Below are 18,225 nucleotides of genomic sequence, written 5' to 3'. Positions count from 1 at the left end.
TTTATTATCCCCACGCTTTTTGAAAAAAAGGTGGGGATATTGTGGTTATCTCCGCCGTCCGTCCGTCCGTCCGTCTGTCCGTCCGTCCTGGCCACTATCTCCTCCTACACTAAAAGCACTAGAACCTTGAAACTTACACACATGGTAGCTATGAGCATATGTGCGACCCTGCACTATTTGGAATTTTGATCTGACCCCTGGGTCAAAAGTTATAGCGGTTGGGGTGGGGCCGCGTCAGAAATTATCACTCATTTTTTTAAGTTATTTTACATTTACTTCTTTATTTCTACACCGATTCACTTCAAATTGATACTGGACCTCTCTTATGACAATACGGTCAATCTCAACCATGCATGGCCCCATTCCCAACCCTGGGGCGCCCCGCCCACATAGGCCACACCCACCAAAAATTTCCATTTACTATAATTTTTTCATTTCTACACGGATTCACTTCAAATTGATACTGAACTTTTGTTATGACATTAGGGTCAATCTCAACTATGCATGGCCCCAATCCCAACCCTGGGGCGCCCGCCCACATAGGCCACACCCACCAAAAAATTCCATTTACTATATTTTTTTCATTTCTACACGGATTCACTTCAAATTGATACTGAACTTCTCTTATGACATTAGGGTCAATCTCAACTATGCATGGCCCCATAACCAACCCTGGGGCCCCGCCCACATAGACCACACCCACCCAAAATTGCCTTTACTATAATTTCTTCATTTCTACACCGATTCACTTCAAATTGATATTGAACTTCTCTTATGACAATACAGTCAATCTCAACTATGCATGGCCCCATTACCAACCCTGGGGCGCCCCGCCCACATAGACCACACCCACCCAAAATTGCCTTTTACTATAATTTCTTCATTTCTACACCGATTCACTTCAAATTGATACTGAACCTCTCTTATGACAATACGGTCAATCTCAACTATGCATTGGCCCCATTACCAACCCTGGGGCCCCGCCCACATAGACCACACCCATCCAAAATTGCCTTTTACTATAACTTCTTCATTTCTACACCAATTCACTTCTAATTGATACTGAACTTCTCTTATGACAATACGGTCAATCTCAGCTATGCATGGCCCCATTACCAACCCTGGGGCACACCTAGGTCAAACATTCGGCGTGGGGATACGCGTTGGCCTCTGCCGCGCCATTTCTAGTTTAGTTTTGTTTGGAACGCTGCATACTAAGATTCAATGCTAAGAGCATGTTTGACAAAATTACAACAAAGGTAACATGTATGTTATTTTTTTATAATGTCTACAAGGATATAAATATTACCTCGAGCTGAGTAGCCTTTGCCCCTAAAATTTGTGATGCGCTCAAATGTTTTTAGAAAAAATATTTTGTAATCTTTACAAAAAGTTTGGCTCATGTGTTCAAAATGTTAATTGATATCCATGGTCTATGTAACTATGTTTGAACTTCGGTTTTTTTACTTATATTTTGAATGAAATTATGTAAAAAAAAATAAACACATTTCTACAGAAACCAAAAGACAATGGTTGCAAAATATACATTGCAATTAATTCTGTATTCAGTCAGCAAGCAACAACAATAAAGGCTAACATAAATGATAAAATAGGAGTTGTTTTTAGAACAAAATAATTACTGTATATCATGTCAATTACAAGCAGAAATATTTAATAACATATTAAATCATTACACCAATGAATATCATTCACAACTCACCCGAGCTATTGCTAATCTGGGGGTCTGTCTAATCAAAGACAGTACTACAAGGTTAACTTACGATTGAATTTTGAAATATTAAAATATAAGTTATTTTGATCTGTTTGTTTCAAATATAAAGGATATTTGACAGCTAATTTGAAAATGTGCAACAAAAGTAATTATAAATGTGACGGTTACATATTTATGGCACTTTAAAAATTGCATCGCATGGTGCCAATGTTGTAGGATGTTTGATATGACTGGCCCTGGCTTCTTCCAATACCATATGCCTTTCGCAATGAACCTTATTCACAAAATAATTTATCCTCTGGTCTTGAAACCCCTTAACTCAAACACAAAAATGCACTGAAGGTACATCATCATTTGACACCATTTCATCAAATCAATCTTACTAATAGGGACTCCTTACAGCAACAATTAATTAAGGTTGCCACCAACTTTAAAACAGCCGTCTACTCCCAGCGTCTTTCACTTTTCCCAGTGTTAGATAAAAAAAGTAGCGACCATTAATTGTAGGGTTACCTAGCCTTGACAAATGTGTTCCCTTGTGTGGATAACATAATGTGAACCAAAGAACTTTAAAGTTGCCTAGACAGGGACCTTGGCTTAAATGTTCACAATGAAAAGTCCAAGTTAAAAAATGGCCATAACCATGTAAAAATCATTGATGGATACCTGCCTTATCAAGTTCCCCTGAACAAGCAATCCAAGTAAGTCTAAATATTTTTTATGATTTCAGATAAATAGATTTTTAACAACAAGAATGAAATTTCAAACTTGAGAATATTATATATTTCAACAAGAGCTGTGTTTGTGAAACACAATGCCCCCACCCATATATTCTACATTGATCTTTGACCTTGCAGGATGACCTTGACCTTTCACCACTCGAAATATGCAGCTATATGAGATAGACACGCATGCCAAATATCAAGTTGCTATCATCAATATTACAAAAGTTATGGCAAAGTTTAACAAGGGCTGTTTGTAAAACATGCATGCCCCCCATATGGGCTCTCCGTTGTAGTGAGAGCCATTGTGTGAATATGTTTTTTGTCACCGTGACCTTGACCTTTGACCTAGTGACCTGAAAATCAATAGGGGTCATCTGCGAGTCCTGATCAATCTACCTATCAAGTTTCATGATCCTAGGCCTAAGCATTCTTGTGTTATCATCCGGAAACCATTTTACTATTTCGGGTCACTGTGACCTTGACTTTTGACCTAGTGACCTGAAAATCAATAGGGGTCATATGCCAGCAATGATCAATGTACCTATGAAGTTTCATGATCCTAGGCCTAAGTGTTCTAGAGTTATCATCCGGAAACCATTTTACTATTTCGGGTCATCGTGACCTTGATCTTTGACCTAGTGACCTGAAAATCAATAGGAGTCATCTGCAAGTAATGATCAATGTATCTATGAAGTTTCATGATCCTAGGCATAAGTGTTCTTGAGTTATCATCCGGAAACCATTTTACTATTTCAGGTCATCGTGACCTTGACCTTTGACCTAGTGACCTGAAAATCAATAGGAGTCATCTGCGAGTCATGATCAATGTACCTATGAAGTTTCATGATCCTTGGCATAAGGGCTCTTGAGTTATCATCCGGAAACCATCTGGTGGACGGACGGACCGACATGAGCAAAACAATATATCCCCTCTTCTTGGAAAGGGGGGGGGGGGGGCATAATGAGAAAACTGCCCCCCTCCCAGCAGCCATGTTATTCAACTGACTGGAACCATTTTTGAACTCAACTCTCGTATCAAGGAAACAAATGTTCTGAGCAAATTTCATGAAAATTGGGCCAAAAATGTGACTTCTGCTGTGTTCACGTTTTCACTATATATATAGAGAGAAAAATGCCCCGCCCACTGGCGGCCATGTTTTTTCACCGATCCCGGCCATTTTCAAACTCGTTCGAGATATCAATAAAACCAATGTTTTGACCAACTTTCATGATGATTGGGCAAAAATTGTGACTTCTAGAGTGTTTACAATGTTTCTCTATAGCCAAATAGGGAAAACTGCCTTTATATACATATAGAGAAAAATGCCCCGCCCACTGGCGGCCATGTTTTTTCACCGATCTCGACCATTTTCGAACTCGTCCGAGACATCAATTGAACCAATGTTTTGACCAACTTTCATGATGATTTGGCAAAAATTGTGACTTTGAGAGTGTTTACAAGGTTTCTCTATAGCCAAATAAGGAAAACTGCCCCGCCCACTGGCGGCCATGTTTTTTTTCAACGGATCGGAACCACTTTTGAACTCAACCAAGATATCATTAAGACAAACATTTCGACAAGGTTACATGAAGATTGGGCATGAAATGTGACTTCTACAGTGTTTACATGGTTTTTCTTTTTTTTGACCTAGTGACCTAGTTTTTGACCCGGCACAACCCAGTTTCGAACTCGGCAGAGATTTCATTGGGACAAAGCTTCTGACCAAGTTTCATGAAGATGGGACAAGAAATGTGGCCTCTAGAGTGTTAACGAGCAAATGTTAACGGACGGACGGACGGACATACGACGGACAAAGACCGGTCACAAAAGCTCACCTGAGCAATCAGGTGAGCTAAAAAGTTAATAAATATGACAAATTATTAATAAATTATGTAATTAATTGCTGAAAATTAACAACACAGAAATGTTAACTCGTCACATTGCATGTAGTATATATCATTTTGCAGTATTCGAAATTAGCACACGCCCGACCGCCCGTGGCGATTAAAATTACTGCCTGGCACATTAAAACATTATCGTTTGTTGCCCGCTTTTTCGCAGAGTTAAAAAAAGTTACGGATTAGAAGTCTGCAAATGCGATTCAAAAAAGGCTCAAAACTATATACTGTGTTCCTTCAGATGATAAGTCCTTTTTATTTATGCATGTGTATCTGTACAACACCTTTCCGTGGGGTGCGCATACAACTTTTCACCCCTGTGACCTTGAACTTGAGGTCAGTGATCAGGTTTAGAATTCTGGGACCAAAATCCTATTTATACATATATACTTGGTAAGATCAGAATAGATGATACTAGATTAGATCAAGTGTGTTATTCTTCTACAATGCTGTTCTTGTAAAAAGTTAATAAACATATATAGGTATTGTGCATCTATTTTGAATAGAAATTATTTTATTTTGTGACATATGATTATGTTTGTACTGTAACATGACTTTTTTCTTGGTTTGTTATGATGAGGACATCATTTTTCAGCCCAGGGAAGTCTGTAACAGGGTTGAAATATTAATTTCAAGTATTCTCTTCATTTGTTATGTTCAAATGCTATAATTTCCCATTAACAAATTTTGTGTATATGGTTTACTAATTAACCTGTTGCCAGTCTAAGAGTTACAGTCAGTAAAGCATATGATTTATCATATGCCCAGTTTATGTAATTGTTCAGTCAGGCTTGACCAGTGATTTTCTCACCCTTTCCTTTGTCTACTGGTCACTTCCAACTTGGACAATAAAGTGATAACAAAAATGAATGCTAACATTAGCAAATTAAATAATGCTGACATGCATCTTTGTGCTTTGGGGTATAAACTCAACAAATTGATTTCCTCACTGCCACCTGCCAGTAGTAATTATGTTACAAAAGAAATCATGCCACTATTGGACACAGCAGTAACGGAACTGAAATCTGTGTCCAACTGCCTACAAAGGCATCAACAAATTGAGGACATCAGAAAGAAACAAATAAAGCCTTCGCTTAAGAGGAAAGAGCCAGAAACATTTATGGTAAAAATGTACTCTCCATCAAAAAAGGCACGGGAATCGGCATGTGGGAGTGCAGCCACAATGAACACACAGGTATATGACATTATTATTATATGCTGTGAAATACCTCATACCTCCTACTACTTATATTTATTTTTCTCTATACAAGGGCTGTTTGTTAAACATACATGCCCCCCTGCATTGTGTACACACCGGTCTTACTGACCTGTGTACTATCGCGAAAGGAATTGTGGGTAGCACTACTTTTTCAACATGGCTGCCGATTGACATCATCTCAGTTTGTCAACGTTCAAGGTAACAATATATGAGTATACTGATTGTCAGTTACAATCATGTAAGTTGTAGTTATTATTTATTGTTGCATACATTGTTTGGCTGTAAGTTTAATTAGATGAAATACGATAAATCACCAATAAAAAGCTATTTGATATATTACATTAACTGTCGGTGTCAATGTCATAGTAATGTTATATAGTATTTTACAACAATGAACCACACACATTAAAGCTGTAGTGAAATAAGGTCACTTCCAACAGCCTTGCTGTTGGGCTAGCTCTTGAGTGTCTGACTACCACTCTGGAGGTCGTGGGTTCAATCCCCGGCCTGAGCCCAGTATTTTCACATTAATGGCGACGAGGCAAAAAAGAACTGTGAATGCGGGAATGGGTCTGAGCTGTTCAATGGTGTCTGGGAGGGCCATGCGGATGCAAGACATGCTGTAGCGGGCGAATCTGGGCCTTGAAACATTAAAAAGGGGGAGGAGTGTAGTGAAATAAGGTCACTTCCAACAGCCTTGTTGTTGGGATAGATCTTTAGCGCCGTGGTTAAAGTGTCTGACTACCACTCTGGAGGTCCTGGGTTCAATCCCAGGCCTTTGCTCAGTATTTTCACATTAATGCTAATTGAAGATGTTTTCCCATGTACTAGTAATTATTTTCTCAGATTGTAAAATAATTTATTACAGCAAAATGAGTTGCTATATTGCTCAACATGTATATCACACCTTTATTCTAAACTAAAGCATTTACACATTTTCATAGGTTTGAACACATATTCTTATGTGGTACTACATGTAAGTCTCCGAAAGTGGTATGATATTGTACAGTCAGTCCACCAGGTTAGAATAACCCGGCAAAAAACTTTGAATTTTTTTACCACGATAATTCTTTCGGGATTTAGTGTTAATGTGAGAAGATGTAAAAATAAAGGGTAAAATTTATTTGTATGATAACAGATTAGGCAAGACAGCATATGCAGTTATTTGTCAAAAATAGCCAATTAAAGTTCACCCTTTAGAGAATTATTAAAAATCATTTACATAATAATAATATAATTAGTATTTCAAAACATTGTCATGGCATTTGTTATCAATCAGCAAAAAGTTTATTTGAAAATTATAAAGCCTCCTATATCCATATTCACATTTCAAAACATAACTAATTCAATCAGTTCCAGTTAACTTTTTGCTGCATTTATCCCCCTGTAAGCATAATACAAAAGCTTTCTTGCTTAAACTTAGTTGATTTATTCCTTTACCTTAGGTATACCCTACTTGGGAACATGACCCATACCCTTGAAATTGGGAATTGAAGTGTCAATTCACCCTAAATTGGGTAAATATTATTAGTAAAATTTCTAAGTTAATTGTTATAAAATAGAAACTGAAAACCTATCAGAAAAATGGTTATTTCAACCTACCAGTCCTTTTTCTACACTGAAAATCTTTTTATTTCTATACTTTGAAAACTGAAACTATCCATTCACCATTGGGAATGTTTTTAGTGGATTTTGGAAAAAAGGTATGTTTTGCCATTGGGAATATGACTGAATAACGGCTATAAAATCAGCATGAAAAAGCCCTGCTTTAACTATGCTGTATTAAGTGTATGCTTAAACATCATTTGTATATAGTTTATCTAACAAACTTGATTTGGCATGCGGTGGTTAATATCCAGTTTGAAGACCACAAGCCTGTGAAAAGGTCATGCTCAGATTTTGTTAATACTATGTTATTGTCTTTTGTAGCCATGGACACAGCAACTCCAGTAAAGTCAGTGAGGGCCTGTCTAACCTGTAATCGTTCATCTCAAGGACATTTAAAAAACTTAAGAAATGTAGCTATGCGATCCATACTACTGAAAAAACAGTTTGAATGTCTGGGCTGCAATATTGAAGACCTTGTGAAAGTAGGACATGAGAATCTGTTGGTTTGTGACACATGTTTGAAAATATTGGACAAACTATCAGAAATGAAGTTGAATTTACAAATGAACATGAAAGAACTAAAGAAGAGTGAGGATAGAACAAAGAGATTAATTATGCATTCTGTTTCTCCAGTAGTTAAGAAGTTCAAGGACACAACTGTACCAGTAAAATCTAGAAAAAGTTCAAGGGCACTGGGATTGTTGGTCAACAGAAAAGGCCGACCATGCTATAGGAAAAAACAAACCAGCAGACATGGAACAGGAGAATAATATTCGTCTTGTCAAACACGTAATTAGAGGACTTGGAGCCGGAAAAAGTGATAAAGCTATGCTAAGAATATCGAAGGCAGCACCTGTAATCAGTGCAATGGTAAATGGACTAGAAGGAAGCAAGACACATAAAGATAGACACTCCAGAAAGTCAATATCAGAAGATATTTCAAGATTAGGGGATGCAATTCGAAAAATAAGGCCTTTCAACTATCAGAAGGGTAGACAAATGAATCCTTTCAAGAAAATTTCATCAAATGTGATTGGTGCTGTGAACAAAGACAAATTAAAGGACTTTATAATCAGGCACAGCTCCAGAGCAGTTAATAAGCTTGCTTTTGATGACAATGAAGACTAATAAGGGATGCTGTTAATGCCAATAAGGACTCGTTAAATTGATTTTTGTAGTCAGATCTTCAACACTTATTTTTGCAAAATTGAAAAAAATGTGGGTTTTTTTGCTTTTTGCTATTTGCACTAAAGTTTTGTATCCTTCTTTAACTTAAGTGCACATGAAAATTAAATTGTGTAAAAAACAACATAAAAAAACACACCTGAAGTCTGAGAAATGGTTTATGGCGCTTAATATTAATGGAACATTAATATTGTTTTGTAACCTGTAAAATAAATCATGTGTAAATATTGAGCACAGACCATCAAAAGTTTGATTTTAGCAACCAGCAATTCCTTCTACCAGATGCACAATATTTTGATATTAATTGTTGAAGAAATATGTATCAATTGTCATACCATTTACAATTTTTACAGTCTGATTGCTAAAATATGTCAGAAAAAAAGTTTTATTGCATTTACTGGACCTATAACCATGGCATCACATAAGAATGCATGTTATTACATTTATGTAAAAAGACAAGAATTCTACTTTTCATCTAACTATATAACATCCATTTTTTCTCTACCCAAATATCAGAAGCAAAAACAGTGAGAACTTTCTATGAATAGTTGTCACCATATGAACTTACTCCACTGGATATTTTTACCCAAAATTGTTGGAAAACATTAGTTACTAGTATGGCATTTGTATTATCAGGTTAAGTATTTAAAAAGGAGAAATCTTTTTGTGAGGGCACATATGTGCAATGGAGAGTGGTCTACTTCACTCATAGTAATATGTGATTGATGAAGCATATGTCAGTCTTGTTCATGCAATCATTTTTATGTCCCCGGATCGAATGATCGGGGGTATATTGTTTTTAACCTGTCTGTCTGTCTGTCATTCTGTCCCAAAACTTTAACCTAAAACTTTAACGTAGGTTAAAGTTTTGCAATAACTTTTGCAATATTGAAGATACATGTAGCAACTTGATATTTGGCATGCATGTGTACATTTTGTATCTCATGGAGCTGCACATTTTGAGTGGTGAAAGGTCAAGGTCATCCTTCAAGGTCAAAGATATGGATTCAAAGCGGCGCAATAGGGGGCATTGTGTTTCTGACAAACACATCTCTTGTTTAGATATGAGAAATATGCAAACACTTCCTTATTTATTTTCAATTTGTGTTAACTATTAAAAATTGTGTAGCTTTTAACTTGTTTTGCATGATTTATTCATTATAATGTTTTAAAATAGCCACTAGTGACAAAAGTTGTGTGAGTCCTGGTTGTTCTGGTCATGAGTGACACGTTTATTTTCTTAGCCTAACTGTGAATAATATTTTAACGTAATATTATAAATAAATTTGTGTTGTACTTTTCCGTGTATATAAATATAAGTACATGTATATGATAAAACTGTTTTGATATTGATGAAATTGAGGTACAAATAGTGTTATTAGTAAAATTTCCTGTCTTATTTGAATTATTTAAGTGAAATTCAATATGTGTTACTTAGACTTTTGTCATTCAATCTTACAATTGTTGCTACCTCACCTCATGTCAACTTGTATTATTGAATGTTTTTTATTTGTGAAAGAAAAACATGACATAAAATGCACAGGATTGGAAATCAATTATCTGTCAGGTTAAATGAGCCAGAGACATAGGTCCATAATACTATCCCATGGTTTTGCTCTTTTCAGTATGAAAGATTTTCAGTGAAAAAAATATGGATAATGACCCTGTTTTAACTTATTTTAAAAACTGTGTAGTTCTTACAAGTGTCAATTCAGAGTTGTTGAGCAGAAAACTGTATGCAGTGTCTCAAATGATTGTCAGCTGACCATCATTGTCATAATCATAAACCATTATAAAAAAGTACAGCATTATTGATGTCATTATTGTGTTTATCATTATACCTCTTTTGGACTTATATATGTATTTTATGTATTAATAAACACATATTATTCAGTTGTGTGTGTTGTTTAAAAAAAAAATGCATCCTGAAGTGATCACCTGGCCCCATGTTCACAAAGGATCAAGTGCCAAAAGTTATATCGGGATCAAGTACTATCGTAACTCAGTCATACTTCATTAAAGATTGTTCTTCATTAACCCTTTGAGCGCTGGAACCGGAATTTGAAGGCCTTTGCAAACAGTTTGGATCCAGATGAGACGCCACAAAACGTGGCGTCTCATCAGGATCCAAACTGTTTGCTATTCTGATAGTATTCTTTGAAAAAAAAATCGAAGAAAATGCTAATTTTAAAAATTTAGCAGACAACATTTTAGCAGACGACAAATTTCCCAGCATGCAAAGGGTTAATTGTTCAGAATATCAAACGGAATACACATGTAAATTTTCCAAGCATTTCAGTAGTTGAAATTGAAATTGGAATTAGTATGTGATCCAGGATCAGTTTGAGGATCAAATTTAAAATCAAGATAGGTGATATAACTGCCAAACTCTGGAGTATTTCACATATCTTACTCATTGAATATCTTCATATTTGCTTAGTGAATGGCTATAATCATGTAGGTGAAATTTTGTTGGTGAGGTGACTTGGAGACCTGGATCAGGGGTGGATTAGGTAACTGTTTAATCACCATTTTTCAAGTGTTAAATCTACCAGCCATGTGTATATGTATTAAACATCAGTATAAATAATAGAAACAATTACCATTCCAGAATCATGTGTGCCTCGTCTACAGCTATGCACGAAATTATTTTTTTATTCTCCAAATTTTGTATCAAGGATTTCCCCGTATCAGTGCTTAAAAGCGCCTCAGGGTGAGAATACACCAATGTGAACTTTCCATCAGCAATATCGGACATAGGGACCGTTAATATTACATCTCCATCTGATTTAGCACCCCCTTCATCACCATCATCATCAAACAATGCTTGACCACCCTGACAGTTATAGTCCACACAACAGGCTTGTACTCCAATCTTTTGCAGTGCAATGATCTGATCTTGCATAATACTGTTCAAAGGTGTCAACACGATGCAAACAGACTTCTGTAGATTATAATAATCTTTAAGGATAAGTGGTGCCAGCTGGTAAATCAGGCTTTTACCATAACCTGTTGGGAGTATAGCCATAATGTCACGTTTTTCAATGACACAAAGTAACGCTTCGATTTGCAGTTCCTTGAGTGGCATGGGAAATCCTCCCTTTTTAGCAACCTCAAGTATGATATCTCTTGGACTTGCCATGTTTACGATTGAATTGTGAAAGCGAAAGTAAGACAGATAAACATGTTTCTAATAATTGCAATTCTTCTTTATAGACATTTGAAATCACCCTTAAACATAATTTAATAAAATTTCTTTAAATAACATTCCATTTTAAACACATATTCAACACCGTTTTTCTCATTAAAAAAAAAAATTCATTCCTACGCGGAACTATTTTGGCGGAATCACAAATCCCCTAACCAGGGGAATGTGATGCGTCCTAGCATAGAGGTGACAATAACGTAGTGACGTCACCATCTATGTATAGAATGTGCCCCCCTGGGCTGTCAGTTGTAGTGGCAGCCATTTTGTGAAAACGTTTTTGTCACTGACATTTACCTTTGACGTAGTGACCTGAAAATCAATAGGGGTCATCTGCCAGTAATTAATAATGTAGCTATGAAGTTTCATGATCTTAGGCCGAATTATTCTGAAGTTATCATCCAGAAACCATTTTACTGTTTTGAGTCACTGTGACCGTGACCTTTGACCAAGTGACATGAAAATATATAGGGGTCATCTGCCCGTCATGATCAATGTTCCTATGAAGTTTCATGATCCTAGGCGTTAGCATTATTGAGTTATCATCCGGAAACCATTTTACTGTTTCGAGTCACTGTGACCTTGACCTTTGACATGACCTGAAAATCAATAGGGGCCATCTGCCAGTCATGATCAATGTACCTATGAAGTTTCATGATTTTAGGCCTAAGTGTTTTTGAGTTATCATCCGGAAACCATCTGGTGGACGGACCGACATGAACAAAACAATATACCCCCTCTTCTTGGAAGGGGGGCATAATAAATATAACTAATGATCTGCTACATTGACTACAGGACTAAACAGTTTATTTTGGGAAATCAGTGTCATACAGACATTCTGTAGCATTCATACATCATCATCTAATTTATCTGTTTTGTGGCAAACCTGGTGTTATTACATTGCTATTATTTTATATTTTGATTTGTTTTAGAATGATTCGTTTGTTGATGCTGATGACGACTTGCTGGCGAAAGTAGACGAAAACAACAATCCTGACGATGCTACAGTAACTGCAGATGATACAGAAAAGTGAATAAAAAGGGGACACACTGATAACCTGTTTATTATGAAGTTTTTATGAATAACAAGAGCAGTCAGAGGACAGCGCGCTCGACTATTCAAGTGCTTGACAGTATAAGGTAAGCCATCATGGAGAGGGGGGGGGGGGGGGGGTATAATGTATGTGTGTGATCATTTAATATATGATCTTTCAAAAATAAGGAAAACAATTTATTTATTTATTTTTTTTTTGGGGGGGGGGATTCTGGGGTGGGGCATGGGGGATGGTTTGGGTGGAGTGCATTGTGGTATGTCAGGTAAGTGTTGTTTTGTCAAAGTATGAATCAAATGTGATCATAAATAAAGAAGTTATGGCAATTTAAGCAAAATGTTCAATTATCTTAGTATAAAAGGGGCCATAATTCTGTCAAAATGCTTGATACAGTTGTCTGCTCTTATATATAGATTGGGGTCATGTTGGTAAAGAAGTATGCAAAATATAAAAACAATATGTCAAAGGACATAGGAAATAATTGGGGTGGTACGCAAACTTTAACATAAAATTATCAATAATATGCATATTCTAAGTATATAAGGGGCAATAATTCTGTCAAAATGCTTGATACAGTTGTCTGCTCTTGTTTATAGATTGGGGTCATGTTGGTAAAGAAGTATGCAAAATATAAAAACAATATGTCAAAGGACAAAGGAAATAATTGGGGTGGTACGCAAACTTTAACATAGATTTATCAATAATATGCATATTCTAAGTATACAAGGGGCAATAATTCTGTCAAAATGCTTGATACAGTTGTCTGCTCTTGTTTATAGATTGGGGTCATAGTCTAGCTAAAAATGTCTATTGGAGTTTTGTTTTATTAGTGGATAAAAATCCAGAAGATTATGATCATTTTCTATTTGTATAGAAAACAAGAGCTGTCACCATAGGATGACTTATGCCCCCTATAAACGCTTGATAGAAGAGCTTTTTTCGAAACCTAAACGCAGATTTCGAAACCTAAACGCAGACCCTAAGTTCAAGGTCAAGGTCACAGGGGTCAAAATTTGTGTGCGTATGGAAAGGCCTTGTCCATATACACATGCATACCAAATATGAAGGTTATATCTCAAGGGACATAGAAGTTATGAGCATTTTTCAAAACCTAAATGCAGATTTAGAAAACTAAACGCGGACCCTAACTTCAAGGTCAAGGTCACAGGGGTCAAAATTTGTGTGCATATGGAAAGGCCTTGTCCATATACACATGCATACCAAATATGAAGGTTATATCTCAAGGGACATAGAAGTTATGAGCATTTTTCGAAACCTAAACGCAAAGTGTGACGGAAAGACGGACAGACAGACGGACAGTCAGATCACTATATGCCCCATTTTCTTCGAAAGGGGGCATATAAATGATATATTTTTTCCAAATGGGATATCATATTTCTCAATCGAAGATTTCCAAAAAAATTATTTTTTTAATAATGCTCAAGATTCAGTTTTGTTGATCTCCTTTTAAGCTCTATAAGTTGAACCTCAGTAAAAATATTATAGAAATCACTTTTACTCTCAATGTTAAATCAAATGTAGGCCTAAACAACAACAACAACAACACTTATTTCCAAATTTAAGTCATAACACCGCTATTTTTCCCAATCTAAAGGAACCTGACCTAAGTCCCAAACTGGGTGGGGAAAAAAACTGCCAGTACAATAAGTAAATCAATAAGTAAGTCACTGCCAGTAGTGCTTTTGAAGTTAACAGAATATTGTATGTCACTTTAAGATGGCATTAAAGAATCCAGTGTGTAGGTAATGTATTTTTATCTTCAACCTCTTATCTCTTCATGTAAGTAGGTAATATTTTTATGTCCCCCACTATAGTAGTGGGGGACATATTGTTTTTGCCCTGTCTGTTGGTCTGTCTGTTGGTCTGTTTGCGCCAACTTTAACATTTTGCAATAACTTTTGCTATATTGAAGATAGCAACTTCATATTTGGCATGCATGTGTATCTCATGAAGCTGCACATTTTGAGTGGTGAAAGGTCAAGGTCATCCTTCAAGGTCAGAGGTCAAATATATATGGCCAAAATCGCTAATTTTATGAATACTTTTGCAATATTGAAGATAGCAACTTGATATTTGGCATGCATGTGTATCTCATGGAGGTGCACATTTTGAGTCGTGACAGGTCAAGGTCATCCTTCAAGGTCAGAGGTCAAATATATGTGGCCCAAATCGCTTATTTTATAAATACTTTTGCAATATTGAAGATAGCAACTTGATATTTGGCATGCTTGTGCATCTCATGGAGCTGCACATTTTGAGTGGTGAAAGGTCAAGGTCATCTTTCAAGGTCAGAGGTCAAATATATGTGGCCCAAATCGCTTATTTTATGAATACTTTTGCAATATTGAATATAGCAACTTGATATTTGGCATGCATGTGTATCTCATGGAGCTGCACATTTTGAGTGGTGAAAGGTCAAGGTCATCCTTCACAAGGTCAAGGTCATCCTTCAAAGTCAAACGTCATATAGGGGGATATTGTGTTTCACAAACGCATCTTGTTTCTTTTAACCTCATATCTGTTTGACTGCTATAAGAGATATCAAGATTAGAAAATAGTTCATAAAAGGGCATACTGAGCTGTATAAACACAGGGAGCTATTTTCATGTTAACATAACATACCTACTTAATTTTAATAAACCATGGTTTGATATATCATTCATAGTCTATTTTTAGCATTCCTGATAGTGCTTATGCACTTTGAGACAGGGTTACCCAGCACTAGAAGATGTCAATAAATCTTTTAGACATGCTGCATACAGACAATTTACAATCTTAATGCATGGGAAACTGCCTGCTGGAGACAGAAGAACTGTCCCAGCATGTTGTGTTAAACTTATTAGGGAGAAGTTTCCTAGTCCTTCAGGCCAGTATAGGAACACCATTGTGAGGTCATGTGCACCCGCTGATAGTTTGTAAACACCGCTGGTGGGCAAAAGACCGATAATCGCCATATTGTTTTTCCTTCAAAAGAGAAAAACTGATATTCAGATTCTTACAATAATTTTTTTGAAATGGTCCAATCTTGTGTGGTCGTTGGTTGTACAAATCGATGGGAAAAGGGGAGTAGACTTTCGTGGCATTGTATTTCAAGCAAAAATGACCAAGAAAGAAGAAATAAGTGGCTCTCGTCTATCAATAGAACAAGATGTGTTTGTGAAACACAATGTCCCCCTATATGACGTTTGACCTTGAAGGATGACCTTGACCTTGACCCTTCACCACTCAAAATGTGCAGCTCCATAAGATACATATGCATGCCAAATATCAAGTTGCTATCTTCAATATTGCAAAAGTATTCATAAAACAAGGGCTGTTTGTAAAACATGCATGCCCCCCTATATGGGCTATAAGTTGTAGTAGCAGCCATTGTGTGAATACGTTTTTTGTCACTGTGAATGGTGGTGGTGGTGGTGGTGGTGGTAGCAGAAGAAATAGTAGTAGTAGTAGTAGTAGTAATAGTAGTAGTAGTAGTAGTAGTAGTAGTAGTAGTAGTAGTAGTAGTAGTAGAAGTAGTAGTAGTAGTAGTAGTAGTAGTAGAAGAGTAGTAGTAGAAGTAGTAGTAGTAGTAGTAGTAGTAGTAGTAGTAGTAGTAGTAGTAGTAGTAGTAGTAGTAGTAGTAGTAATAGAGTAGTAGTAGTAGTAGGTGGTGGTAGCAGAAGAAATAGTAGTAGTAGAAGTGGTAGTAGTAGTAGTAGTAGTAGTAGTAGTAGTAGTAGTAGTAGTAGTAGTAGTAGTAGTAGTAGTAGTAGTAGAAGAAGTAGTAGTAGTAGTAGTAGTAGTAGTAGTAGTGGTAGTAGTAGCAGTAGTAGTAGTAGCAGTAGTAGTAGTAGTAGTAGTAGAAGTAGCAGCAGCAGCAGCAGCAGCAGCAGCAGCAGCAGCAGCAGCAGCAGTAGTAGTAGTAGTAGTAGTATGCATTACAAAAATGCAGTTAGCCTTACATTTGGTAAAATTTAAATATATCACAAGGGAGGCAAATCTGTAACAATAAATATAACTTTATTGCATTTGTTTCCCCTGTAGTGTATTACCTCCCCTGTCCTGCTTATATTTATATTAATCAACAAAATAAAACATTAACACAATATTTAATATACAAAATATACAAAAAAATCTCATATTCTGATAATATTTTTACTGATCCACTGTATTTTACTAAAAGGATGATGTTTCATTGGACTGATAATTATAGATTTAGGATTACAGACAGACCAGTTGCTTCAGTAATATTGTTCAGAGTGTGCCCTGTTGGCCGCGTATGCATTCTTGAATTATCATTCAAAAACCATTTTACTATTTCGGGTCACCGTGACCATGACCTTTGACCTAGTGACCTCAAAGTCAATAGGGGTCATCTGCGAGTCATGATCAATGTACCTATGAAGTTTCATGATCCTAGGCCCAAGCGTTCTTGAGTTATCGTATGACAACCACCTGGTGGACGGACAGACCGACATGAGCAAAGCAATATACCCCCTCTTCTTCGAAGGGGAGCATAATAAGAGATTTGGGCCACATATATTTGACCTCTGACCTTGAAGGATGACCTTGACCTTTCACCACTCAAAATGTGCAGCTCCATGAGATACACATGCATGCCAAATATCAAGTTGCTATCTTCAATATTACAAAAGTACTCATAAAATAAGCGATTTTGGCCACATATATTTGACCTCTGACCTTGAAGGATGACCTTGACCATAACCTTTCACCACTCAAAATGTGCAGCTCCATGAGATACACATGCATGCCAAATATCAAGTTGCTATCTTCAATATTGAAATACTGCTAAAGTGTACATTAAATGAGCGATTTTGACCCATATATTTGACCTTTGACCTTGAAGGATGACCTTTCACCACTCAAAATGTGCAGCTCCATGAGATACATATGCATGCCAAATATCAAGTTGCTATCTTCAATATTGCAAAAGTTATTGCAAATGTTAAAGTTGGCGCAAACCAACCAACAGACCAACCAACCAACAGACCAACCAACCAACCAACAGACAGGGCAAAAACAATATGTCCCCCACTACTATAGTGGGGGAAATAAAAAACTGGCAGCCAAACAATCAAGATCGTATTTGTGGAAATTACTTTCTGTCAGGTAAGCGAGCCTATTAAAAAAGAAGTGACACGTATTTTTACACAGTTTCCAAACTTCTGAGAACTGAAGGTACCATACCATAGTTTTCTTACCGGGAGGTTCCTTACCAGTTTAAAATTACTTTTGATATATTTCTAGCATTTAGATTCTGTTTTTTTTAAATTCAAAATAAGATCTGACATTGGTATATTAACTATTTACTGAGCAAGAAATATTTATCCAAGGACAATAAGTGTACTAAAGTACTAGTTTAGATCACTTTTCTCAGGGTTGCTTAGCCTTTTTTGATTTGTTACTTAGCACAAACGATGTATCATCTATATTTCAGGCTGTGCTAGACACAACAAAGATGATCCTGATTATGTGCCAACATTGAATATGGGATACAAACTTCTGACAACATCAACACCTGTTGTTAAAGTTGGACGCTATGAAAGGGCAACAACAAGGGGAACAAAGAGGCTTGCCAG

Source organism: Dreissena polymorpha, unplaced genomic scaffold, assembly GCF_020536995.1.
Source record: "Dreissena polymorpha isolate Duluth1 unplaced genomic scaffold, UMN_Dpol_1.0 chrUn001, whole genome shotgun sequence".
NCBI lineage: Eukaryota > Metazoa > Mollusca > Bivalvia > Myida > Dreissenidae > Dreissena > Dreissena polymorpha.
This window is presented reverse-complemented; position numbering follows the sequence as displayed.